This window comes from Sciurus carolinensis, chromosome 17 (assembly GCF_902686445.1).
Source record: "Sciurus carolinensis chromosome 17, mSciCar1.2, whole genome shotgun sequence".
In the NCBI taxonomy this organism is placed as follows: domain Eukaryota; kingdom Metazoa; phylum Chordata; class Mammalia; order Rodentia; family Sciuridae; genus Sciurus; species Sciurus carolinensis.
Window position 1 is genome coordinate 63,005,396 of NC_062229.1, and position 26,358 is coordinate 63,031,753.

Genomic DNA, 26,358 nt, shown 5'->3' on the forward strand with positions numbered 1-26,358 from the left:
TTAAAAAAGGTAAACAGGGAGACCCCTCCCTGCCCCATCCCAACACAGACACACTTCTTCAACAGCATGTGTAGCTCACTTGGCTCAAATTGGTGGCTGATACATCAGCTTCCTTTGGTTGGAAGGGTTAAAAGTCCTGCTTCTCTTTCTCTTTTTAAGTTGGGGTGCATAGGGATGCTCACTACAATCTCACAGGATATGGTACTGGGGATTGAACCCAGAGGCGCTTAAACCACTGAGCCACATCCCCAGTCATTTTTGTATTTTACTTAGAGACAGGTCTCGCTGAGTTGCTGAGGGAGGAAGTGGAGTAAGAGCCCAGCTTCCTTCCTAGCAGACATGAAGCAGACAGAGGGCACGGAAGGGACCACAGGGAAGACCCATCCTTCCAGGGCACACCCCTGGTGACCCACCTCCTCCAGCCACGGCCCACCTGCCCAGTTACCACCCAGACAGTCCATTCAAACTAGGATGAACTGATGTGACAGTTCTCATAATCCCATCAGTTCACCTCTGAATATTCCTGCATTGATACAGGAGCTTTGGGGGACATCTAGCATCCAGATCCTAACAGGAGAGAAGGCCTGGCCGTTTCTTTCTTTTCTCCTTCTCATCAGCAGAAGTGAATCTGCCACCAACCTATCACCCAGCCTCTGCCAAGACAAAATCAGGCCAGGACTTCCGAGTTCTTAGAAGGCATAAAGATGTCAGATGAAGCCACAGGAACTTCCTTTTGTGCTCTGAGTCTCCAGCTCCTGGCTAAGCCAGCCTGTACCCTTCACCTGGCTTCCTGAGGCAACTTGGGCTTGGTCAGGCTCACTCTCTTCACAGATGGAACAAGCAGCTGTTCACCTGCTGGGAGCTGTGCTCCAGAACCTTCTAGTCTTCCTCCTTCCTCCCTGCAAACCTCAAACCTGATATAGTTTATGAGTTACTGACGCCTTTCCAAAGCATCCTCCCTGGGTCATGCAAAGAAGGATCATGTAGGCAAGGAAGTTCAGGAATTTCTAGAGGATTTCTCAAAAACTGAATAAAGTGCAAGAGAAATTTTCAGAAAAAAGACAGAAAATGGCTAGGTGTGGTGGTGCACACCTGTAATCCCAGTGGCTCGGGAGGTTGAGGCAGGAGGATGGCAAGTTCAAAGCCAGCCTCAGCAACTTAGCGAGGGCCTAAGCAGCTCAGTGAGACCCTGTCTCTAAATAAAATATAAGATAGGGCTGGGGATGTGGCTCAGTGGTTAAGTGACTCTGGGTTCAATCCCCAGTACCCACCCAGCAAAAATTAAAATGCACTCTTACTCATACTTTGAAAACAGGAACCCTTCTCCACCTAGGCCCACCCCCTAAACTCTAAAGACACACTTTGGGAAATAACTGGTTTACCAACACTGATTCCTGTGACAATTCAAACATATCTGTTTAAAATTTCTGCCCCAGTTTCTATAAACAGTGCTGTGCAGAGGCAAATCACAGCCTGAACCTAAAGGCAAAAAAAAAAAAAAAAAAATTCAGTAAAAGGGTTCTCTTCTTTATTTGTGAATTGTATTATTTTGTTAATCATGGAATTTGTTTTTAGCATGGATTTTTTTTTTTTTTGGTACCAGGGATTGAATCCAAGGGTGCTTAATCCCTGAGCCACATCCCCAGCCCTTCTTTATATTTTATTTAGATACAAGGTCTTACTGAGTTGCTTAGGGCCTTGCTAAATTGCTGAGGTTGGCTTTGAACTCGCAACCTCCGGCCTCAGCCTCCCAAGCTGCTGGGATTACAGGCATGTGCCACTGTGCCCGACTTAGCACAGATTTTGATTCTTCACATATTGTCGTAAAATAGTAATTGATTCCCAATTTATTTGCGTGCCTTTATTTTTATTTTACTTTTTTGCTTGCTTATTCATTTACTAGGGATTTAACCTAGGGATACTCTGCCACTGAGCTACATCCTTGGCCCTTTTTATTTTTGATTTTGAGACAGGGTCTCACTAAGTTGTCCAGGATGGCTTTGAACCTTCAATCCTCCTGCCTCAGCCTCTCCAACACTGAGGTGACTGGGCTGGTTGAGTTAGGCAAGAACTCTCTGTTATGGTTTGGATGTGAGGTGTCCCCAAAAGTACACATGCAAGAAGGTTCAGAGAAGAAATGACTGGATTGTGAGAGCCTTAACCCAATCAGTGAATGAATCCATGATGGAATTAACTGAGTGGTATTTGGAGGCAGATGGGTGTGGCTGGAGGAGGTGGGCACTGGGGGCGTGGCTTTGGGGTACGTATTTGTATATGGAAAGTGGGGTCTCTCTCTGCTTTCTGATCACCATGTGAGCTGCTTCCCTCCACCACACTCTTCCACCATGACGTTTAGCCTCACCTCGAGTCCTGAGGAATGGAACCTGCTGTCTATGGACTGAGACCTCTGAAACTGTGAGCCCCCAAATAAACTTTTCCTCCTTTACAATTGTGCTGGTCAGACTTTTTAGTCACAGCAGAGAAAAAGCTGACTAGAACATCAATGTTGATAGCAGCTGAACTCACAGTAGCTACGTTATGGCACCCACCTAGGTAACCCTCAACAGATGAATGGATAAAGAAAATGTGGTATATATACACAAGGGAATTTTACTCAGGCATAAAGAAGAATAAAATGATAGCATTTGCTGGTAAATGGATGGAACTGGAGACTCTCATGCTAAGTGAAATAAACCAATCCCAAAAAACCAAAGGTGGAATGTTCTCTCTGATATGAAGATGCTAACACACAATAAGGGAAGGGAGAGAATGGAAAAATGGGGAGAACAGAAGTTCATTGAATTAGACAAAGGGAAATGAAGGGAAGGGAGGGGATGGGAATAGAGAGACAGTGGAATGAATGTGATGTCACTTTCCCATGTTCATATATGAACACACGACCAGTGAGACCACACCATGTCCAAAACAAGAGTGGGATGTTATACTTCATATATGCATAAATATGTCAAAATACAGTCTATTCTCAAGTATAACCAAAAAGAACAAATAAAAAAATTGAAAAAAGAATGTGCATTTTCACAGGTTCTTCAGGAGACTTTGCTCTCTCACCTGGGTATGAGTAAGAGTTGGGTCCCTAGCACCAGTTCCTCTTGCTACGACGACCTTGGAATGCAGAGTCTGGAAACTCTCAGTTATGTCACTCTGCCCAGCCTGTGCCAAGCAAGGTATGAGGGCTCTGTGATGTGCCAAACCCTGAGACGCTGTCAGATGCAGGATTTCCAGGACCATTTGTGTTGCTCCTCCCACCAGATCTTGGCTGGTGAAGACTGATGACTTCATTCCCAGGCTCCTGTCACTAAATGTGATGTCTGTGCCAACCCACAGCAAGAGAGGTGAGCCTGTACTCAGCCAGGGTGGACAGCAACACAGCTCCCCCAGAAACCACTCAGATGGCTGGCCTCTGGGCAACCAAACAGGGTGCTAGAGGTTTGTAGAGAGGGACTGAACTTAACATGGCTTCAAATCCTAGGCCAACAGAGCAAGTCTCTGTTCTGTGAATGCCTAAAACCCCCAAATATCATAGCAGGTGGGTGACCACACCAGGCAGACTAAACAGCCCTTGTTCTCAACAGGGTTTGGTTCTGCCAACTGCACAACTCCAAGATCCTACTCTATTGATCAAAATGAAAACTGATGCATTTTGGACTTTAGGACTGGTATCTTTAGCAGCAGCAATACAATTTCCAGTGGGCATGCTCTTTGTTTTAGTAACCCTATCTAGGAGTTGATGCTATGGAAGAATTTGACCAATCACACCAATCCAAGTAAAAAGTTGTCCACCAAAATGCAGGCTGTGATAGCAACAAGTTGGAAAAAATCCAAATGTCCAGCAGTAGGGGAGAGGGACTGTTATGCTTTGCATATGAAGTGTCCCCCTAAATCTCATGTGTTGAAAGCATGGTCCCCAAAGCACCAAGATTCAGAAGTGGGGCTTTTAGGCATTGATTAGGGCTCTGACCTCATCAGTGGATTAATCTAGCAAATGGATTAATCCATTCACAGCTGAATGGAGTACTGGGTGGTAAATGTTGGCAGGTGGAGTGTGGCTGGAGGAAGGAAGTCACTAGGGTATTGCCTTGGACTATAACTAATGATCCCTGGTTCCTTTCTCCCCTCCCTTTCTGGCTGCCATGAGCTGAGCTGTTTTCCTCTGCCACACCCTTCTGCCTTGATGTTCTGCCTCACCTGGGGCACAGAGCCATGGAGCCAGCCCACCATGAACTGAACCTCTGAAACCATGAGCCAAAATGAAATTTTCCTCCTCTGAGTTGTTCTTGTCACATATTTTGGTCACAATAACAAAAAGCTGACTAACACAGGCATAATAAAATGCACAATTTCACATGGCCTGACGCTTTTATGCACCAACAGAAAATAATGAGCAAGGTATACTGTTCAGCAAAAGACACTGCATGATAATTTTTTTTAAATTGTTACTTTTTTTTTGATACCAGGGATTGACCAATCCCAGAACCACTGAACCACTGAGCCACATCCCCAACCCTTGTAAAAAAATTTTAATTTAGAGACAGGGTCTCACTAACTCCTTAGGGCCTCACTAAGTTGCTGAGGCTGGTTTTGAACGCCTGATCCTCCTGCCTCAGCCTCCTGAGCTGCTGGGATTATAGGCAAGATCCACTGCACCTGGCATGACTTTTTAGTTTTTGTTTTCAAAATATGATTGTCAGTGGATGCCTTCAAACAAAGATGATGATAGATGATGGGGGGGTGTAACAGAACAATTTAAATTCATACAGTATATATTTCTGCTGTTTTGTAATTCTTAGAAAATGATTTTTATTTGTAATTAGATGAAATAATAAATGTAATGGAAAAAGTCAGAGGTTCACTTCCCTCCATCTTGCCTACGCTGGCCTTCCCCAAGAACACTAGAACACTCTAGTGCTGACACTGAGTCTGGGACAAGGATGTTGACACAGATCTATAGCTTTTGGGACACCTTAAGGTGTGGCAAAGAAAAAAGTCCTCCCCAAGTCTTGTACTAAGTTCTCCAGGACTGTTTGCAACCGAAAAGACCTGGACACGTGGGGAGGTATGAGAAGCCACACAGGTGGCTGCAAATCTCGAAGGGATTTCAAACTATCCCATCTCCAACCATCCTTGACCTGGAAGCCCCGAACTCAAAGAAAGGACCCACTGCCTTTGAAGCTGATTTTTAGGTGACTGCGATTGGCCAAGCAGTGCTGCATGGTCCAGGTCCCTGCAGCCACCAAGGGTTTTGGAGTCCAGCTACTTCTCTCCTTAGCTATGTGATCTTGGGCAGATTTCTGAACTTCTCTGAGCCTACTTTTTTTTAAAAAAAGATTTATTTGTTGTTTTTAGCTATACATGAGTGCAGTCTGACACATCAGACACACATGGAGTGTGACTTCCCATTCTTGTGGTGGGACATGGTGTGGAGTTTCACTGGTCATGTGTTCATATATGAACGTGGGAAAGTGACATCCCCTTCATTCCACTGCCTTTCCTGTTCCCATTCTTCTCCCTTCCCTTCATTCCCCTTTGTCTAATCCAATGAATTTCCATTCTTTCCTTACCCTCTTATTGTGGGTTAGCAACCATATATCAGAGAGAACATTCCACTTTTGTTTTTTGGGGATTGGTTTCTTTCACTTAGCATGAGAGTCTCCAGATCCTTCTGTTTACTGGTAAATGCCATAGTTTCATTCTTCTTTATGGCTGAGGAATATTCCACTGTGTATATAGGTCACATTTTCTTTATCCATTCATTTGTTGAAGGGTGAGCCACCACTTTCAATGTAAAAGGGTAGTTTGTATGTTCAACAAATAGTTCACAGATGCCTAGCGCTCATGTCCATTTCATCAGATGCCCACTGGGCAGCAGGCAGCAGGCTTTGCTGCTGGGGTATCAGTGGTAACACAAAACCAGATGAAAGTACCTGCCTTCCAGGGGGCCTTCATTCCAGCAGGAGAGATGTGCCGAAAGTAAAGCCAGTAAAATAGAAGCCATGTCAAATGGTGGAGAGCTTTAAGAGCAGGCAAGGCCAGGAAGACAGAATAGGTGCAGTTTGCAGGGAGCTACGTTCAGGGGCTATGAACCATCACAATGCTCTAGGGACAAGTCCTGCCACAGTAACTGCTCTGTAACTCATGCCACTGCTGTTGCTACCAACTGCCACCTGCAGCCACGCCTGGTCCTGCCCTTAAGATTTTCTCCCTTGGTATTTGAGGAGAGGTATCCCATGAATATATTCCACAGCCCAGGAATGTTCCCTATCAAACCTCATTTGATTCTCATGAACCCCCTACAAGTGGATACTGTTATACTTGGTTTTTAAAAACAGGGTTCAGCCATGGGCCACTGCATCCCAACGGCTCAGGAGACTGAGGCAGGAGGATCACAAGTTTAAAGTCAGCCTTGGAAACTCTGCAAGGCCCTAAGTACCTCAGCAAGACCCTGTCTCTGAATAAAATTTAAAAAGGGCTGGGGATGTAGTTCAGTGGTTAAGTGCCCCAGGGTTCAATTTCCAGTATAATAATAATGATAATAATAATAATAATAATAATTTTAAAAAAATAAAAAGAGGGTCAGAGAGGTTAAGGGGCACCCAGCTCCCCTAGGGAGCATTCCAGTCCCTAAGCCCTCAGCCACAGAGCTTCTCCGCTTCCCCTCTGGCACCACCTCTGCTGAGTTAGCCAGGCCACCATGGTGATGGCGACTGCAAAGACAAACCTGGAATCCTGACTCCTCTCTGGTCCCACTGTGTGACTGCAGTTTCCAAAACAGACTCTCCCATGCGTTCCTGCTCAGGAAGAGGAACTGGAACTCTGCATGAGGGAGAGGGGTTGGGGCGGGGGCATGAGCAGAATGGCTGCCGTCAAACATCTGGACCATTCCCTCCAAAAAGCCCTACCTCTTCCTGAGAACAGCAGCTGAGCTGCTCCCACGGAAAGAGCCCGCAGCCTTGTAGGGCTGAGGTGACGCTGGTGCAGCTGGTGGAGCCGGCCGGGCTGCAGGAAGGACTGGCCTAGTCTGAGCGCATGTGTGGTGGAATGACAGGCCCAGCGGCGCCCACCTGCTTCATCCACCCCCAAAGCCACTGGATCACCACAGCTGGGACAGTGTACAAACGGAACTTCTCCAGGAGCCAAAGGCAACTTCTGAAGACAGATTCTGCCTCTGTGGCTAACTGGACAAAGCCCAAGACAGGGGTCCCCAACCAGGGAAGAACCGCACAGGGAGGGAGGGAGGGGAGCCAGGCAAAGTGGCACTTGCCTGTCATCCCAGTGGCTCGGGAGGCTGATGCAGGAGGATCGCGAGTTCAAAGCCAGCCTCAGCCCCTTGGTGAGACCCTAAGCAACTCAGTGAGACCCTGTCTCTAAATAAAGTATAAAAAGGACTGAGGATGTGGCTCAGTGGTTAAGCACCTCTGGGTTCAATCCCCAGTACCAAAAAAAAAAAAAAAAAGAGGTGTATTAAATATTGTAATCCCATATTTGTTTTAAAAGAATAAATAACTGTTATTTTTGCAATCTACACCCCCTCCTCCCAAAGGGAGCTTGGTGGTTTAGGGCTATGGCAGGGGTTTTGCAACTTCAGTTCCACTGGCATTTGGGGCTGGATAATTCCTTGCTGTGGGGCTGTCCTGGGCACTTTAGGGGGTGCAGCAGTATCCCTGCCTCTACCCACGAGATGCCAATAGTATCCTACTCTCTCTTCTGGCAACCAAAAAGACCAGCCCATGTTGTCAAATGTGCCCCTGGGAAGGGTGCATGTATGAAATCACTCCCATCGAGAACCATGGCATTATGGTTAAAAATGCCGGATGCCTGGTGGGAGCCACTTGTCAGTGCAGGAACCTGAACGTGCTGCTCCCCACCCCCAAGTCTTGGTTTCCTTATTTCTAAAACAGAGATGATGTGACTGCTATAAAGATGAACCAAGAGAATTGTACATCAGTCCCACTTTAAGGGGCTGCGCAGAGGGTCACCTCTTCTTGAGACAGTGGGAACGCCAAGAACCAGACACTCAGCTGGCGCACGCCTGTCATCCAACAGCTGGGGAGGCTGAGGCAGGAGGATCGCAAGTTCAAAGCCAGCTTCAGCAACTGAGTGAGGCCCTAAGCAACTCAGTGAGACCCTGTCTCTAAATAAAGTATAAAAAGGGCTGGGGATGTGGCTCAGTGGTTAAGCGCCCCTGGGTTTAATCCCCTGTACCAAAACAAACAAACAAACAAACAAACAAACAAACAAACAAAAAACCCAGAAAGTCAGGGATGGAGGGGGCGAAGTCTCGAGTCTGGCTTGTTTAAAAAGAGGAAGTACCTTATTTATTTATTCATTCGTTCATTAAAAGGCTTGAGAAGCACTCTGCTGCATCCTTGCCGCTAAGAACAGAACTGCAGAGGATCTTGATCTTTCTTTAATGATTGGCAGGAGGAAGAAGAGGGGAGGCCAGTCCAGCTGGGGACTCTGATCTTGCACTGGCAGCTGCGGAGGGAGTTTGGGCTGACCTGGGCTGGTGCCCTGGCTGCTGGGGGTGCCCCAGGGTTTGGACAGCTTGTGAGGAACCGAAGCCAACAATGGAAAAAAAGTGCCAGATCATTATTAAAGCTGCTTGCAGAGAGTTCAGGCCTGGACCTTTTTTTTTTTTTTTTTAACTGATGTCTCTCTGGAGGACCCTTCCCATCAGAGAAGGGCTTGAGCCAATATTGAGGGCTGTTGTCACCAAGAGCCTCCTCCTTGTGAGAGCTTTTAATTTACAGAGGGAAGTGGGGAGTAGTGGTTCAAAGTGGAGACCGATAAAACAGCTCCCATCGCCATTCACCAGCTAGGTGACCTTGAACTCCTCCGTTCCCTCATCTCCAAAATGAGAAGCCTCGGCTCTATCAGTAGTGTGCTTGGTATGGTTGACATGACTTTTCCACTTCAGTCCTGAGCTATTGCAAAATCAAACAGACAGACAGACAGACAAAGAGAGAACCAAACTGGGATACTAGAAACAGAATTACCCAGACATTATCCCAGGAGCTACAAAATAGGCAGCCGAGGAGGAATTTGCATTTACCTTAATCAGTGCTTCTCAATCTTGTCTACCTGGTGGACTTATTCTTTTTTGGGGGGGTGGGGGGTGGGAGAAGTTTCTAATACAGTCCTTCGCTTAGGCCAAATGCCAGACCAGCTCAACTGGAATCTTGGGGGGGTTTCTTTTAAACTCCCCAGATCATTCCATACGTGGCCAAGTATTTGAGCACCTCTCTTATGTCTTGCCTGTGGTTGCCCAATCAAACCTTCTCCTAAAAGAGGTGGAGAAGATCTGAGGGCTCTAGATAAAAGTATTGCACATTTATTCCAAACTCTGCCAGGCTGGACCCCTCTGTCACCATAAGCAGAACAAAGTTGGAGCTTCATACATCAAATCTGTAAGGCCACTGGTCCCCGAATCTGTCCTACATTGTGAATCCACTAGGTCATGTGACCTTTTCCACCACTTGATGAGACTCTAGGAGGACGTGTTACAGGAGGAACATCCCCCCCAACAGTATAAGTCTTCCTGTCGGACTCTTGAACCTCAACCAAGAATTTGAAGAATTTGAAGAACGGTGGAAAGGTCCAGATCTTTGGAGGGGTGGGGGGAGCCTTTTGTAACTATGGCAACAGCCACACAGGAAAAATAATTGTTCCATCTTTCTTCTTAAGGACCAGCAGTTATATTCAAAGAGCCCTGAAGCTGGTCTGCCAAAGCCACTACTGGCTAATTTGTGCAAGAAAAGAAGAAAAATAAGGGGCTTTGTGAATCAGACCTTTGTTTAGCCATGTTTTTAAGGCTTACTCTATCTTAAGGAAACGCTTTTGCTCTAATCAGATTTCTATGCTAATGGCTTGGCTAAGCCAGGATGCCTGGAGTAAAATTCAAATATACTACGTACACGAAATCCAGGATCTGAGCAGGGCAGAAATCAGTCCTGAAATTAAAAATAAGCTTGAGCAATACAATGAGCCTCACAAGTTCAAAGATAGTGTTGCCTTCTTTCCATTTTAAATGTTGAATTCTCCACCCCCATTCTACAACGCACAGATTTCTGACCTTCTGCTTCTCCGCAGTTCTGAATTTGCTTTCTCAGCCCCCTCTGGAAGTCATCTGGCTGTTTTCTACTTTAAGACACCCCACTAAGAAAGGGGAGCAGGGCAGTGGTTTCAGAGGGACAGCAGGAGGCTGAGTTGGAGCCAGCAATCAACTGTGAGTGCTTCACTGTTCCAGATAGAGTTCTCACCACTGCAGAATCTCATCACTGTGGCCTCTTTTAAGCTCCTGGAACCAGACAGCAGGTTCTCTCTTGCCTCAGGGCTATTGCATATGTTTTTCTTATTTTATTTTATTTTTCTGTGCTGGGGATTGAACCCAGGGGTGCTTAACCACTGAGCCACATCTCCAGTCCATTTGTATATTTTATCTAGAGACAGGGTCTCGCTGAGTTGCTTAGGGCCTCTCTTAGTTGCTGAGGCTGGCCTTGAACTTGCGATCCTCCTGCCTCAGCCTCCCCAGCTGCTGGGATTACAGGCCTGCGCCACCGTGCCCAGAGGCATATGTTATTCTTAAGACCAAAAATCACCTTTCCCTCCTCTCACTTCCTTTGCAAAGATGAGTCCTTCTTATTCAAGTCTCAGCTTACGGGTCACCCCAGAGGCTTCACTGAGCATACCTTTTATGTAGTCAGCCTTCAGTGTCCTTTATTCTTTCCCTGGCTTCTTTTTTATTTTCCTTTGCGCTTACCACCACTTGCCCTTTTGGCGCACCGATATATCCCCAGCTAGACATGAAACCGCTCTCCACTCTTCTCTGCCCTGAAAGGAGCATCAGTGGCTCCCTTGCCCTTGGCTTCTAGTTGAGTGTGAGCAGCGGAAGGAGTTCCAAGGTCAGAGGGTGACAGAGGTCCAGGTTTTATTGCTCTGGCTGCAGCTTGGCTATGGCTCTCTTCCCAAGGCTGAGTTGCTATCCCCTCCTTCATTAAGCTTCCTTTAATTACCCCTTGGGTGCTCCACCTGTGTCTGCCAGGGCCCTGACCCACAGGGCACTGCATCTAATTTATTTATTAGTCACATACTTGGTGACTAGTGGGGCACCTGGCGCATGGTAGGTGCTCAATAAATACCTGTTGAACAAATGAATATGAAATTCAGAATCAAGATTCCAACAACATATTTTTCTTCCCCATAATTTTCTGGTTCTGAAAACAATATTGGGATCAAACTGTGGTGGAGAAAACAGCTCAAACAGGGGTTGATGGGATTGAGGGTGGGTGGGGGAGACCCACCAGCACAGCCCGCCCTGGAAATGGCAACTCCAGAAACCCGACACAACTAGAGACCTATTTTGGGGGGATGTTGTGTGGGAGGATGTGGCATCTTCAGTAGATTCTGCAAGTGAGACACAGTCTCAGAGGCTGGTGTGAAAGCAAATGATATTTACAAATGGAGGCTCTGGGAGGGACTCGGGAGTTCAGCTGTCGCAAGACAAGGGGCTGGGTGGTGGGTGGGATAGGATGGTGCTCTGTGAACCCACTAGAAGGTTTGATTCATGTTTTGCAGTAGTCCTGGAGTTCAGTGGGCAGCTAGAATAAAATCTGGCCTCTGATCTGCTCCTTCCAATACTGCCTCTAAAGAGTACGTCAGCGGTGCACACCTATAATCCCAGAGGATGCTGAGGCAGGAGGATCATGAGTCCAAAGCCAGCCTCAACAACTTAGTGAGGCCCTAAGCAACTCAGCAAGACCTGTCTCTAAATAAAATACAAAAAGGGACTGGGGATGTGGCTCAGTTGCTAAGCAACCCTGGGTTCAACTTCCAGTACCAAAAAAAAAAAAAAAAAAAAAAAAAGCCCATCTCCTAATGCCTCTTCCCCTAAATGCACCTAAAATAAATAACTGCAGAGGACAAAAGTGACAGTGCAAGCCAGCTGCTTCTCTGGCACTCCTAACCCCTGAGCAGAAAGCACTGCAGAAGCTGGTGCTCACAGTATAAGGCCTGGCCATCGACAGGTCCTGGTCCCTCTGGGGTGTTGGTGGGCTGCATCGAGGCAGCTGATGGGAAGATGGGAAGCTCAGGACAGGCTGGAATCCCTCCCTCTCCCTGCAGAGGGACAGGGCTTGGAAGAGACACATCCAAGCACTGGGTAGGGGGCTCATTTCTGGATCTGGAACCATCTCGATGGAAAACTTCCATTGTTGTGGCTTCGCCACTGTCTGTCTCTCTCTGGGCCCAAGGCTGGGCCTGTTTCTCATCTGCAGACTCAAAGAACAAATTAATTCCTCTAAGCTGTGGCAAATGGGAATTTGCTGAGAAGTTAATTGATACTGGGGGAGGGCGGCTCTGCGCTGGAAAGCAGAGCTCGGTGAGGTGACAGTCCCCTTTCTCACCCGCTGGGGCTGGGCTCCATTAGCTTTAATAGGTGTTACACGGGCATAATTAGGCCACAGATTCTGATAACCTCGATTAGCTCAGACAAGATGGAAAATCAGATCTAGGGAGCCAGCCGGGGCTCATCTTCCAGGCTGCGAGCATTCCCAAAAACCCCAGCAACAGAGCTGCCCAGTTGTGTGGGGGGTCAGCGTGGGTCTGGATCACTGACGCCCCCCAGGATGGCCAGACCTCAGCTCACCCACTGATTCTTCTCGCTTTTTACTGTAATGATTCCTGAGCTCCATTCACTCTTCCTCCTCCCTGTTAAGTGAGCAATTGCCTGAGACACAATTATAGGATGGTGGCAGGAGGTCGGCACTCCAGGGTACCAGAGAAGAGTAATAACACTCCTACATCAAGTGCGGCAGAGCCAGGCGGGCGGCGATGGGCTTCCTGCGCACTTCCTCCCGCCTCCCAGCAGCCCGTGCGGCAGGTGTTACTTTTGCTCAGGAAGCGGAGGGGCTGGGAGAGTCAAGACACCCATCTGAGAACCTACCACCATGGGGGTGGATTTCAACCAGGTCAGTTTGACCCAGCAACACTCAACCCAGATGTGTGCTGCAGCTGGGATCAGACCAAGAAGCAAAAAGGGCTCTTTCCAGACTTAAGATCAGCATACTACAGTGACACGGCCACATCAATGTTGATAGCGGCTCAATTCACAATAGCCAAGGTATGGAACCAACCTAGATGCCCTTCCACAGGAGAATGGATAAAGAAAATGTGGTACGTATTCACAATAAAATATTACTCAGCCATAAAGAAGGATGAAATGATGGCATTTGTCAGTAAATGGATGGAACTGGAGACTCTCATGCTAAGTGAAATAAGCCAATCCCAAAAAAACCAAAGGTCAAATGTTCTCTCTGATATGCGGATGCTCACGCACAATAAGGAGTGGGGAGGGCAGAATAGAAGTCATTGGATGAGACAAAGGGGAATGAAAGGAAGGAAGGGGGATGGGAACAGGAAAGACAGTGGAATGAAGGGGACGTTACTTTCCTATGTTCATATATGAACACACGACCAGTGAAACTCCACACCATGTCCAACCACAAGACTGGGAAGTTATGCTCCGGTATGTAGGACGTGTCAGAATGCACTCTACTATGTATATCTAAAAAGAATAAATTTTTTATAAAGGATTCTTTCCACTGCAGAGAGACCTTCTGAGATGCCCGGTGGGGAGACCTCTTCCCATCACATCACGTTCTCCTCTGATTTGGTCCAGAGTGACTTAGATGGGGATCAAGGTGCCCAGAGGAACTCTCTTTGCCTAGGTCAGGCTTCCTCTTGGGGCCCTGTTGGCATATAGGCTACATAATTCTTTGTTGGGTTGGGAGAGGGACTGCTGATCTGGGCATTATAGAACGGTTAACAGCATCTCTGACTTCTGTGAGAAGCCAGTAGCACACTGTACCACAGTTTGTTTGTTTTTTATTTTTGTACCAGGGATTTAACCCAGGGGTGCTTCAACACTGAGCCGCATCCCCAGCTCTTTTTATACTTTATTTAGAGAAAGGGTCTCACTGGGTTGCTTAGGGCCTCGCTACGTTGCTGACGCTGCTTTGGATTCTCCTCAGCCTCCTGAGCCTCTGGGATTACAGGCGAGTGCCACCACACCCAGCTGCATCCAGTTTTGACACCCAAATATGCCTCTAAGCTTTCCAGTATCCTCCAGGTGGCAAACGCATCACCCCTCCCCACCCCGACCTCTCCTGATCCAGACCACCCTGCTGCCACTGAGCAGGGCTTGTCAAGTGTGCATACATTCAGGTAAAGAGATTTACCCCCACGACTTGGTACCTGGCATTCATATTCAAATACAAAGAAAGAAAGAAAGACAGAGGATGAATTATCCTAGTCTGTTCTCTTCTTTCACTTCCAGCTGTGAGTTCAATCTGCGCCCAGGGAAAAGACACAAGTAAAGTCCAAACTGGACTTTTCTGTCTTTTAAAATTGGCACTTATGATTTTAAAAGGCAGCCCTGGAGAAGCCCGCTCCTGCCAGGACAAGAAACCTTGGCAAGGTGCTGCCTGCTTACCGCTAAGGCAGTACAGTCAGTGCCAGGAACTTTCTCACCAAAAAGCACATTGTCAGAATCAGATCAAATCCCCACACGTGTCCTGGGCCTGATAACAACTCAGGCAGGCGGCTTTGATGGGACTGGACAACTGACTCCAAGAAGCAAGGAATCCCTGAGACTTGGCACCACAGAGAAGCAAAGATTTGTTCCAAAGAAAGACCCAGAGAACTGAAAGGCACAGTCCCTGCTCCACTGGGCAAGAAGCAAAATGAATAAGTTTTTGTCTCCATTCCTCATACCCAGGGCAAAAAAGAAAAGGCAGGACTGCACCGGATAATCTGCACACTGAAACACGGAAGGAACCCTTGGTGGCCAGGAGTTGAGAAGGGCTATCTCCTGGAACCAAGAGAAAGACCAGAGGAGCCATGCTTGCTTCAGCTAAGCGGGGAATGCAGCGTGATATTTTAAAGCTGTTACGCGTTTTTGTACCAAAGAAAACACTGTCCCTTTCTTAGTGGCTCTGTAGTGGAAAGCACAGACTTGGTCTTCTAGGAGGCGTCCTGCGTGTTGGCTCAGTCTGGATCGTGCCGCTGCCTTCCAGAAATGTGTCGGGGTCTGGTTTTGACTTGGAGAGGGTGGGATGTAGGTGATCCCCGGCTGAGCGGGGTTAGGAAGGCAGGCATATTCCTGTGCACGCGCATATGCACATAGATGCACCACACATGCACGCGCACACATGCACGTGGATGCGCTCGCACACGCGCACTCACATACAGGTGCCTGGGTGCTTAGGATGCTGCGGATAGGAAGTTCAGAGCTGGGGAAAGTTCCTTCCCGGTTAAAAAATCAACCAACCAACCGCCCATCTCACATTTCCATGAAACTTTGATCTCACAATCTTTTGATTTTCATATTGACCTGAAATTTGAAATGCTTAATATGAAATTTGATTTCACACTGAGTGCTGTGTGTGTTGCACTGTCCACTGTCTCTGATACAGTCATCAGTGACATGATCTCGGCTGCTATCATGGTCTTCCATATTGAACCCAGGCTACATCCTTAAGGAGCATACCACCTGTACGCACCGAGAAGGCACTCTTCACTAACTGAGATGCTATGTGCTATGCCAAGAGCTATCTGAGCTCAGGGGTCTCTCCAGAACTTTTGAGAAGAAGCATGATCAAATTTTTCTTTAAACTCAATAGGAGGCTGGACTCAGGGCTAAGAGTGGAGGCAAAGGGGTGTGAGAACATAGACACAAGTTCTTTTTTTTTTTTTTTTTTGGTACCACGGATTGAAACCAGGGGCGCTTAACCACTGAGCCACATCCCCACTCTTTTTCATATTCTATTTAGAGACAGGGTCTCACTGAGTTGCTCAGGGCCTCGCCTGTTGCTGAGGCTGGCTTTGAACTCTCCATCCTCCTGCCTCAGCCTCTGCAGTCACTTAGATTGCAGGCGGGTACCACTGTGCCCAGCCAGACACAAGTTCTAAGCACAGGTGAGTTCCTTGGTGGTATCGACTGCCCAGATAGGACACAAGGAGTCTGGGTTTCTGTGGCTCAGTGGTCCTCAAAAGGGGTCTCTCTAAGCCAGAGACCTGAGAGATTCTGTTAGTGGGTCTGAATTGGGACTCAAGAGTTGGCATGATTGACAAGCATCCCTGGTGAAGACAATACAGGTGGATCCGGGATGACCTAAGTGGACAGAGCGAGTGGTAGGCAGAGTATATGGCGGGATGTACTCCCCAAAACTGGCTCTGGGTGGGCTGCCCTAGGAGGTGGGGTCCTCAGTCACTCTTTCTCAACTGCTCTGGGAAGACCTTCGGGTGAGGGCAGAGGAGGGGAGGGAAAGACAGATGGTGTGCATGTACCTGCCAGAGGACATTGTGACACCACCAGAAAGAACCCTGGATGCAGGTGCCATGGGCTTTCCCAGGGGCCACAGGGAAGGTCGGAGGCCTGGGGAGACTCCAACAAGCGATCTAGAGGATTTTCTCAGTTTACAAGAAAAGAAGAGGATCACAGAAAGCACATTTCACTGATGGAAGACAAAGGAAATCAAGATTTCAATACATAGCCAGGCACAGTGGCACACGCCTGTAATGCCAGGGGCTCGGGAGGCTGAGGCAGAAGGATCGCGAGTTCAAAGCCAGCCTCAGCAAAAGCGAGGCTCTAAGCACCTCAGTGAGACCCTGTCTCTAAATAAAGTACAAAATAGGGCTGGGGATGTGGCTCAGTGGTCGAGTGCCCGAGTTGAATTCCTGATAAGCCCCCTTCCCCCATAAAAAGATTTAAATACAAATAATTTTCAAAGCTGCTTAAGTATCCTCTTGTGGAGGTGTGGAGAGACCCATTCAGCTGAATCTGAATGCAGTCCTGGAAGACTATGGTTAAAAAGGCCAAGAATAGAAGCTGAGGAGAGTGTGCAAATCCATACATTCAGGACACAAATATTTAATACTATATTATTTTATTTATTTATTTTGGTATCCAGATTGAACCCAGGGGCACTCAACCACTGAGCCACATCCCTGGTCCTTTTGAATATTTTATTTAGAGGCAGGGTCTCACTAAATTGCTTAGGGCCTCACTAAGTTGCTGAAGCTGGCCTCGAACTTGTGATCCTCCAGCCTCAGCCTCTCAGATCACTGGGATTATAGTGTCCACCACTGCTGGCGACTTATGTTTAATACAATCTAATTAGGAAAAAAATGCACCAATAGATTATGAAAACGTAAAACATCACCAGATATTAACACCAGTCAAGCTATCTCTTAATTTTTCTCTTCTACTTTTCCTCACTGTTCATAAAAATCTGAATTTCAGGGACTAGGGTCGTGGCTCAGTGGTAGAGCACTTGCCTAGCGTGTGTGAGGCACTGGGGTTGATTCTCAGCACCACATATAAATAAATGAATAAAATAAAGGTCCATCAACAACTAAAAGAATATTAAGAAAAAACAAACCTGAACTTCAAAGCCATTTTCAAGTGCAAAAGAGCTATTTCTCTCACTTCCCTTTGTGAGATTCCCAAAAGCAAATGCTCCATGAAAAATGGACATACATTCTTGAAAATTCACTCCGGGTGATTTTTGCTCGGGTCTGAAGCGTGCGTGGCTGCCTCGCTCCTAACAGCACCCCGCTCTGCCACCACCTTGGACTCAATTTTCCAGTGTCGCCCTTTCAGTAATAAGATGAATAAAATCAGTCACCCCTTCTCTCCTGTCAGCAGCATGGCTGACTCTGGGCACAGATGACTGCCCACGTCTAGGAAGGTTAAAAATATAACCCACTGAAGAGTCATCAAAAACCAGGACACTGGAAAATTTTCGTTGGACCCAGAAAATGTCAATCAGACCACGGCTGGGCAGAGGTGTATGGGCCACCCCAGGGCTGGGCTCTGTCCTTTCTGTCCACTGCTGCCCTCTTCTTGTCTCTGCTGTGGGAATGTCCTCTGTGCCAACACCCCCTACCCTGCCCCATGCCACAGGAGATCCACCCAGAGAGACCAGCAAGGGGCCACTTCTCCCACGACTTGCACTCTCTTGGTTTTTATCTGGGCCCTGTTCTGTGGTCAGGGGTGGAATTCAGAGCTTTTTGTTTTTGAAGAGGGGATACCTGGGATTGAACTCAACCACTGAGTCACACTCCCAACCCTTTTTATATTTTATTTAGAGACAGGGCCTCCCTGAGTTGCTCAGGGCCTCGCTAAGTTGCTGAGGCTGGCTTTGAACTCGAGATCCTCCTGCCTCAGCCTCCCCAGCTGCTGGGATTATAGGCATCGCTGTTGTGCCTGGGGAATTGAGAGCTTTAATGCTAATTGGAGGGCCCAGTTTCCTTGAGGATCACAGGAGAAGTCATCCTATGGGACCAGTTGAAGGGGTTCCTTAGCACTGAGTGAAAGGCTGGGCTCCATCCAGTGCACCCTCCAAATCATCTCTCCTCCATGGTGTGCAATCCCCACATTAAAGTCACTATAGAGGTCGGGCACAGTGGTCCAGGCCTGTCGTCCCATTGGCTCAGGAAGCTGAGGCAGTAGGATTGCGAATTCAAAGTCAGCCTCAGCAAATTAGCAAGGACCTAAGTAGCTCAGTGAGATTCTATCTCTAAATAAAATTTTAAAAGGGCTGGGGATGTGGCTCAGCGGTCAGGTGCCCCTGGGTTCAATCCCCAGTGCCAAATAAGAAAAAAAATATCACTACAATGCCTGAGCCTGGTCTCCAGAAAACCAAAGCAATGCTACATAATTGACATTTGGTGCCAAATTGACACGATGGGCCTTTGAAGAAGGAATGAGATCAGGAGGTCAGCCCCAGATGGGTGGGACACCTACAACCCAGGAAGAGGCACCTGCAAAACCAGCCGTCCTCTTTTTTGCAAATGAGACCTCGATTCCCTTTGGGGAACCCTCCATCTGCACCTCGTCCTGCAGTCTTCCTGGGATTGGCCTCATTGCTGCGTTCCTGGGATGGGCAGTGATTCCTTCTGCTTGGCCATGGGGGTCAGCGTAAGGACGGTTAGGTGGCCCAAGTCAGGTCAATGAGATCCCATTCTGGTGTTTTGGTGACCCTGCCCCCTTTGCCTGATGCTGATAAGAGTTGCTGATGCTACTTCTGCCATCCCTGGGAAGACCCTGCCTGACATTGACACCAAGTAGAGAAGACAAGGGCTGAGGGATAAAAAGAAATGAGTCCTGATGATGTCATTTGGGTCCCAGAGCTGAATAGCTACACATTTTGCACTTATTTGATTAAAAACAAAAAACAAACTAAACCGGGTGCCGGGGTGCACACCTGCTGCTTGGGAACTGAGGCAGGATTGTGAGTTCAGAGTCAGCCTCAGCGAAAGTGAGGCCCTGTGCAACTCAGTGAGATCCTGTCTCTAAATAAACTACAAAGTAGGGCTCAGGGTGTGGCTCAGTGGTCGAGTGCCCCTGAGTTCAATCCCTGGTACTGCCCACACCCCCACAAAAAAATTAAAAAAAAATACCCTGTTCATTTAAACAAGTTGGAGCTGGAATTTTGAAACTTGCAAACAGAGTTCTGTAGTACCAACAAACAGAGACAATCTCTAACGCTTTCCCAAGCACATCCCAGGCTGGACCTGGGGGTTGATTGATAGGCGAATTCCAAGGACTCTCATATCAGTAATTTCGGGCAGGGGCCCACATCTTCCCCAGCAAAGCAATGGCTGGAAAGCTCTAGACCCTCAATTTGTCAGCGTGTCTGAGGTGCTGTCACTCAAGGAACAGGCTCTGGCTGGTTAGGAGGCTTTATCCAACTATTTAAATAAACTGGGTTAGAGGATGACTACCCAAGCTATGCAGAAGAACAGAGGAATGTTCCTCCCCCAATTCAATATGGAGCTGTTTTGCATTATGAGGATTATAAAACATTTCAGACATTCTTGGTAAAGTGAGCTGTTCCAGTCTTGCTTCAGATCCTCACATTGTTGTTTTGAAATTCTTCTCCAGTTTGCCAGCGGCGCTGAAGAACCACACAGCCCCACCCCGGCCATCAGTCCATCTGGTGTTGCTCAGCTTGGCTTCCCTTGCTGAGGAGCAGGGTGATGCCCCTTCGGGCCGTGAACTTGACATTGAGGGTAATGCTGATGGGGGGTGCTCTCAGACTTCCCTCGCTGCTGTGTTAACTCACACCCACGCCAACCATGCCCACGCTTTCAGCTGAAGCTGGCCAAAGAGCACAGTGCAGGCAACCCTTGACCCATTTCTCGAATTTTCCAAATCGTTCTTCCTCTGACTCCTAGGACCCTCCTGCTACCGGGTGTGTGGGGATCCTCGGCCAACTTTCTACATCGCTGTCCCTCTTCCTCTGCCTTTGGACTCAACCCTGCTTACACCTGGAAGAGGTAACCTTCACCTCCTGCGTTGGCACTCGCCCTTTTCCAGACCCTTCCACACTTGGCAGTCAGGACCATCTCTTCCAAATGCAAATTGGATTGTATCACCTCCCTCCCTTCTTGGCCTGACATTTTAAGAGGTTCTAAGAAGGCCTAAGCCCTTAGTTCTTAAATGGATTGGATCTGTCAGGCTCTCCCAACCTTATGACCCTCTGTGCTCCACCCAGCCATGGATCTTCTTTCAGTTCTTTGTACGTCCCATGTCTTCTTACCACAGGACCTTTGCACATGCTGCTCTTGCTGCCTACAATGCCCCCTCCCTTATCTCTAAGTACTACTTTTTTAAGATGTCCTCTCTGGCCAACATCCCCTTTGCATCCTCTTCTAGCCCCATGCTTATCCCAGATGCAATTTTATATTGCACCACTGGATGGTGACTATCAACGCCCCTAGGCTAGAAGGTACAAGAAGGCAAGACCCAGGTCCACTTTAGCTCAGCACTGCCCCCTCACCACCTTGCCTGGCTGTCATGGCTGCTGATTCAGAGAGCAGCTGCTACCCAGTGAACACTCACAGGGCAGGGCACTATTCTCAGTTCTCTATGGGAATGAACTCATTTCTTTCCCACAGCATCCCTGCAGGGTAGGGCACTGCGAGCAATCCATTTCAAAGATGAGGACACTGAGGCACAGAGAAGGTGTCAGCTGCCCAGAGTCACACAGCTATCAAACAGAAAGGTCCAGATTCCAGGGTCTGGAGGCTACACTCTCAAATTGCTGCGAGTCACAGGCAGGCACTACAGTCAGATCTGTTGAATGAATGCATGAGCAAACCAAGGGACGGAAGTCACGGTTCCTCTTCACCATCCATACCCAGATTTCCTTCTCACATGCCCCAGATTTTGCCGGTCCAATCACCCCTTGCAGAAAGGAACAGTCTGCTCATTCTCCACCAGAGCCCTTCACTAGGAACCAGCTCAGTCTGCAGCTGTCCAGAGGGTGTTGAGTCTCCAGGTCCTGTTTTTTTTTTTTTTTTTTAGGGGGGTACCAGGGATTGAACTCAGGGGCACTCAACCACTGACCACATCCCCAGCCCTATTTTGTATTTTTTTAGAGACAGGGTCTCACTGATTTGCTTAGGGCTTCACGTTTGCTGAGTCTGGCTGTGAACTCACGATCCTCCTGCCTCAGCCTCCCGAACCCCTGGGATGACAGGCGTGCGCCACCCTGCCCGGCTCCCAGGCCCAATTCTAAGTCTACACCATGCCTGGTCCCTGGGCGTGACTTAAGCCTTGACCACTAACCTGCGGCTACAGCCTCAGTCTCCACTAGCCCTGCCCATCTGACCAGGCACTGACGCTGGGCCATCTGCACCTGTCTCAGAGCCTGGGCTCTGCAGTCTGTCACACTGGGGTTCCAGTTCTGGCCACCTGTGGTGACCACAGGGAGGTCACAGGGTTCTATGAACCTTAGTGTACTCATCTGAGAAATGGGTACATTAGTCAGACTGAGAGGGCTGTTGGGAAGATGTAGAGAGACGTTCTGTGTGAAGGCGTCGGCATGTGGGTTCACAGTCCCAGGTCCACTGGGACCATCGGCATCACCTATGACCAGCTGCAGCAGCAACAGCATCTTCACTGTAGCCAGGTCCTTCTGTCATAGTCTGGAGGTCGGGCACGGGCTTAGAGACGGAACTCCCTGGTTTGAGTCCTGATCCTCCACTTCCAAGGGCTGTGGCCTAAGCCTACCTCCAGGGATGCGGGAAGGATTAAGTGTGATTGTGTGAAGTGCTCAGAACCCTGTGCAGTACATGATTGGCACACAGTGTGAATTTCTCCTCGGTTACTATTTTTGTTGTGTTTTTTTTTTTGGGGGGGGGACCAGGGATTGAACCCAGGGGTGCTTAACCACTGAGCCACATCCCCAGCCCTTTTAATATTTTATTTGGAGACAGGATCTCACTAAGTTGCTTAGGACCTTGCTAAATTGCTGAGGCTGGTCTCGAACTTGTGATCCTCCTGCCTCAGCCTCCCAAGCTGCTAGGATTATAGGCGTGGGTCACTGCAGGGGAGCTATGTTATTTTGAAGACCAGGATCATCCGGGCTCTGAGCTCCTTTAGAGGCCCCTCCAGGGATCAGCAGGGTTAAAGAGCTTTTGCAAGGCCCCCCAGGCGGAGGTGGGGTGAATGGTAGCTGAGTCTGCCTGCCTCACGCTGGGCCAGCAGGAGAGAGGGCTGTGTTTTCCAAGGAGAAAGGACTATGGGCTCCCAGTTCTAAACAAACTGAGAGGTGCCAAGGCCCAGCTGGGAGTCTGGCCAGCCTGGAGCTATCTGCTTCTCCAGATCGGTTCTAAGGAAAAACTCTGCCCACAGAAAGCGCATGCTTCACGCCAGATTAACCACAACAGACTTGGTCAGTAACACAAGTCACTGACTATGGGAGGAAAAAAGAGAAAAAGAGGCCCATTATTCTGAAGCCTAGGTCAGAGGAGGGACCAAGGTGTTTTCCCTAACCTTCTGGGACACATGCAGGTCACTCGTAAGGTCGTGACTCCAGGATCTGAAGAAGAGCAGGCAGTTCAGAATGCTGCTGCCTCTCCAAAGACAACCGAATCTTCTAGCAAGATTCAAATGCAACAGTGAGGACCTGCAGCAAAAAGATCACTTTCCGAGTCTGCCCAACACTGCCCCCTTGGTGCAGAAGTGCACGGAGCAGGATCGACTCTGCTCCAGAGGGAAACCATCACAGGCATCCAGACCCTGACTCAGGCCTGGCCTGCGGGAAACCTCAGCTGAAAGTATGAGCGACACTCTTTTCTTCCACATGGTCCTGTCTGAACAGTCCATAGAAACACAAGGGCACAGAAGATATTCTGTAATCCCAGTGGCTCAAGAGGCTGAGGCAGGAGGATCGCAAGTTTGAGGCCAGCCTCAGCAACTTAGCGAGGCCCTAAAGCAAGCTGGCAAGACCCTGTCTCAAAATAAAATCTAAAAAGGGCTGGGGATGTGGTTCAGTGGTTAGGCACCCCTGGGTTCAATGCCTGGTACCAAAAAAATTTTAAGAAGACATTTCTTCAATTCTTTGCTTTTCATGTTCTTCTGGAGCTGGTTTGGGAAAAGGAGACTGCAAGAGTATTTTTAAACTCCAAATGCAAATCTGCACAGCTGATGGACACTGGGAGACATCAGTAGCTCAAATCATGAGCAGTATGTTTGGGAGGAGAAAGAATTAGTAATAAAAAGTATCAGGTAGCCAGTACAGAAGGTCAGGGGTGTCAAGACCTTATCAATGAAATTAAATACATTTATGATTGATTCTCGCCAAGTACCTACACAGAAAGTGTCATCAGTCACCAAATTCCAGGCATGAGGAAATGGAGTCTTAGAGAACTTAAGTGACCTGTTTAAGGTCACGCGATTTCCTATGGACAAAGGTAGATCTGAACCGAGGACTCACTTGAGAACATCCACAGAGATTAAAGATGGGATTACTATTGTATCCACTCCATCAGCTCAATTAAGTCATGTGCAAGGTCCAAAAGGGCTGCCATTAGCCCCAGGTGGCTTGAGTAATTTAAACTAATGAAAATTAAATGAAATTCAAATTTCAGCCCTTTGCTCTTGAGCACTTGAAATGTTGCTAGTATAATTGATGGCCTAGAATGTTCATTTCACTTAATTTTAATTAATTTAATTTCAATAGCTGCATGTGGCTCGTGGGGCCCTGCTACACAGTGCTGAAATTAGGAATTTCTTCTCCTTCTTCATCTTCTTCTTCTTCTTCTTCTTCTTTTTTTTTTTTTTTTTTTTTGGCACTAGGGATTGAACTCAGGGATGCTTTACCACTGAGCTACATCCTTGGTCCCTTCTGTTTTGAGCCAGGGTCTCACTAAGTTGATGAGGCTGGCCTCCAATTTGTGATCCTCCTGCCTCGGCCTCCCTCATAGCTGGGATTTCAGATGTGCATGCCTGGCTTTTATACTCAATTTTTCTCAGACGTGACTCAGGGTTGTCCCAAAAATCTGAGGTGAAGGGGCTTTAGTTACTTTGCCCAAACATTCACAGAAAATCATGAGGCTAAATAGCTCCATGATCTCTTCCTTAGAAGGAAAGACGCGACATTCCTTCTCACTTGGATTTTCCAAGGTTTCCCAACCTTGAGCCCTCCTGGTTTCCCTCCTCACCAGGCCTAACATGAGGCAATACCAACTAGACCCAGGCACATCTGTCCTCAGAGGCGGGCATACATCAGCACCAGCGGGGGGCTGGTTTAGAGGCCACCTCTGGGGCTCACTCTGAGCCCTGCTCCAGGGGCTCCCAGGAGGCCCTGGAGGCCGCGTTTCTGTCAAGCACCGGATGCTTCTGATGCAGGCAGTCCAGCTCTGAGAAACTCAGGCACTCTGCTGCAGAGGCTGAGGTACATAGCTATCTGCTGGCCTCTTAAATAATTACAGCACATAAATCTTTCGAGAATAACACAGCCCGGGCTGGAAGCCAGGCAGTGCTCACTCTGCACTAATTGCTCACTTCTACCACGTCAGGGAGGCCGCCTCGCCATCAGGGCCTCATTTGTTTTTGGTTTTATGTTTTTTATTTTTATTTTTTTTAAAATAAACACAGGGGTAAGGATATCTGCCTTTTTCTTTTTTTTCTTTCTTTCTTTTTTTTTTGGTACCAGGGATTGAACCCAGGGGTGCTTAACCACTGAGCCACAACCCCAGCCCTTTTTATTTTTTTATTTAGAGACAGGGTCTCACTGAGTTGCTTACGGCCTCCCTAAGTTGCTGAGGCTGGCTTTGAACTCTCAATCCTCCTGCCTCAGCCTCCTGAGTCACTGGGATTACAAGCATGCACCACTGTGCCCTGTGGCTATCTGCTTTTTATCCTCTGGGACAAACCGGAACACAGATGTGAAAGCAGCTGAGAGGAGATAAAACGTAAAACACACTGTCTAGACATCCTACGACTCAGAAACAGGTTCAGTCTGTCTAGCAGAAGGTTTAAGTAGATTACACATTTTTTTTTTTTTTTAAATCCATGTTTGTAACCATGCTTAGGAAAACTAGAAGATCTGATAAGATGTGGCTCAGGTGGGGTTAGCAGCCTAATGGGACTAAGAGCACAGCAATGTGTGGTGCGAATCCCAGCTCCAGCCCTGAGAAGCTGGGTGACTTTGGGCAAATCCCTTGACCTCTCTGTTTCTTTAGTTTCTTCAACTCTGAAAAGAGAATTCTAATATACTCCCCTTAGAGTGTTCTGACAACTTAATGAAAGAAACTGATATCAATAGTCTGCCTAGAATCATGTTTGGCATTAGTGAGAGTGATATAAATGTTAGCTAAATAAAAAAAAAAATATTCCTGCACATGGCAGGGAGAGCTGAGTGGTGGCTGTCCCCTTCAGGTGGGGCAGACACACAAGCTTATTGCGATCACTGGCCCATGCCTTTGACCATGGGATGGCTACTGTAAGGAGTCAGTGTGTGGCCCTGGTTTCCCATCCTTAAAGGGACAGATGGACTTGGTGCATCTTAAAACATCTCCCCTCAAGCTGTCGTGATGTGGGACTAGTTGGCTTTATTTTCAGTCCACTGTGGACCAAGGCGTGGTCCTGCCAAGCATAAGGGACACCCAGCCCGCCCACTGGTTACTGGCCATGTCAGCTCTGTGCCTCAGCTGGTCTGCAGCCTGCTGGATAGGATGAGCCCTGACCATGAACTTGATGGCGGCAGCAATGGCCAGCCCATCCTGACGGCAGGGTGAGTGGACCTGCCTCACCAACACCTGAACTTCACAACCCAGCTGGACAACCTTGCTGCAGAGAGCACTCGTGACAGGAACTTTCTCTCCCCCCCCCCCACCTCCGTCATTCTCCTCCTGCCAGCTCCTCCTTGTCCCTGTCCACAGGGGCTGCTGGGGTCCTTATCTTCACATTCAGATCGGCTCCCTGTGAGGCCCTGGGGTTCAGGACAGACTTGGAATCCGTGTGCACCACCAGGCTGGGACAGCTGG

At 48.1% G+C, this 26,358-nt stretch overlaps 1 protein-coding gene across 1 annotated transcript in view; it reads right to left on the minus strand.

Annotated features, from left to right (window-relative positions):
• The window catches only part of Prickle2 (prickle planar cell polarity protein 2), a 344,617-nt gene that overhangs the window by 11,760 nt on the left and 306,499 nt on the right, over nucleotides 1-26,358 (minus strand). The window lies entirely within an intron of this gene.